This window comes from Mandrillus leucophaeus, unplaced genomic scaffold, assembly GCF_000951045.1.
Source record: "Mandrillus leucophaeus isolate KB7577 unplaced genomic scaffold, Mleu.le_1.0 Scaffold103, whole genome shotgun sequence".
Classification (NCBI taxonomy): domain Eukaryota; kingdom Metazoa; phylum Chordata; class Mammalia; order Primates; family Cercopithecidae; genus Mandrillus; species Mandrillus leucophaeus.
Genome location: NW_012098432.1, coordinates 9,001 through 11,287, shown reverse-complemented (window position 1 = coordinate 11,287; position 2,287 = coordinate 9,001).

Below are 2,287 nucleotides of genomic sequence, written 5' to 3'. Positions count from 1 at the left end.
CAATGGTGCGCTCTTGGCTCACTGCAACCTCCGCCTCCTGGGTTTAAGCGATTCTCCTGCCTCAGCCTCTCAAGTAGCTGGGATTACAGGCATGTGCCACCAAGCCTGGCTAATTTTTGTATTTTTAGTAGAGACGGGGGTTTCACTATGTTAGTCAGGCTGGTCTCAAACTCCTGACCTCAGGTGACCCACCTGCCTCGGCCTTCTGAAGTGCTGGGATTACAGGTGTGAGCCACCGTGCCGGGCGTTTATTCTTATTTCTGATGTCATTTAAATTACAAATTAAGCAAAACTTTAAATGGAAAAAAACAAAAATAATTCACTTGAAACGAAGTTGTTGGTAAACACTGTCAATAAAATTTTCTGCAGTAAGGACTAAATTGCCAGGCCTACAGTCCTGACATATCCATTGTAATGTTTTCAAGCCCAGCAGAGAAGTCCTTGTTTCTCCTGCTGTATGTGTTTAGCAGGCCAAGTTGCTTCTTGCTAGAAATGTGTGAAAAGAAAAAAGTCTCACTTTATAATAAATTAAGCTCCCTCTTCTTATACACCTGCCATATTTCATTATGGGTATTTGATATCCAAACAATGGGAAAAATTAGATGGTCAAATTTTGTTAGAGAAAGAAATAAGCTAAAAACACAACTGAAACATTTCAATTTAACTAGCATAGAAAACTCTACTGCCTTAAAATTTATTTATCAAATATATCATAGTTTAAACCTATGGGAATTACTTCTCAGGTTAAACACAATGCAAATTTCTATCACAAACACAGAAGAAATCCCCATGAAGAAAGATTTCAGCAGAAACAGGCAGGCATTGGTACTGTTACTCAACTAGGAGAAAGGACAAGCTGCCAGGTTGAGAGCTAAATAATGTTTGAGGCATCCAATGTTTAAAGCTAATATCAACTTTCTTCTTTGTCTACCAGAGTTAACCATTCCCTTCACTCCCAAAGACTCTTCAGGTGGGTCAGACTCAACATACAAGCCTCAGCAACATCCTTCAGGGGGAGATCAAAGGAAACAAAACCAAATACTAAACTTTGATTATTATTTTCAGAGAAAAAACATTTAGGAAGATTCTCCACCTAGTTTTTTCATTTTTTGTTGTTAGATCTTGTTTTAGGAGGTGGAAAATGCAATCTCACCTTTGAGATCTAGGTTTCCTCAAGTGCAGAGCAATGTATTTTGTGTTCTGAATTTTCGAAGTCCTGGTAGAAAGATTAAGAATTAAGGAGAGTCATATGAAATATTTGCTGCTTTGCATCCTCTTAGATTTTTGTATTCCTTGGTTATTTCTACTTTGTGTATTTATTTTTAAAAAGTAATAAAATTTAGACATTGTATGAAACTAACATTAAAGGCAATCAATGACAGAATATCATAAAATTAACTTCCTCTGAAGTGAATCTTTAATTTTTACACCAATTGGTTAAAAAGCAGTGCTGAAATACATATGACAAATGAGACTCAGATCAGCCTAAAACAGCTCTTCAAGGACCAGGAACTCGGAACAAGGTGGTAACTCTAAATGAGCAAAAATGAACAATACATTTCACTTTCACGCTGTTCCTGAGTCTCCGTGCTATTTTAGTCTAATTCCCCACCAACATAGTTAATGAAATTTAACTCATTAAAATTCCTGAGCATAAGAACCTGAAAAGCATGTGTTCTTTTTTAAATATTTAATTAATACATATTTCATCATTTTGGTATTTTTATGACCAAATAAGGATCTTTATCTTGCAACAATTCTGTTTGGTCTACTCTTTTCTTTCTTCAAGAGCACAGGAGTATAGTTTACTTTAAAAAAAAAAAAGAAAGAAAGAAAGAAAAACTGGTGGGGGAAGAGGATCATCACAGAGTGAAAACACTAACAAAGAAATACTTTGGGAGGATGGTATAATGGAAGAAAAATTATCTAAGTAGATAGTTTCAATTTGCCATTTTTGTCCTCTTATTTTGTAGAAAAGATCCTCAATCTCCCAAGAATAAGTTTTTGTGTATTAAGCAGATAAACAAAAGAATCCAAAATTTATTATGTAAGAATAATAGCAGTAAATTAAAATGTCATCGTGTGTGTTCCCTGTGGCATTTTTTTTTTAATCTAGCAGTTGGCTCCTCTGTCTCTGCTGTCTCAAAAACAAAACTTAATCTACATAGTCCTCTTACAAATTATAATATATTTCTGGGAACATAGGAAAATTCTTAGCTATGCTGCAATTGGTGTCACAGCATATATAGTAAGAAAATTATTATACTTTTGTTAACTTCCTGGTAAC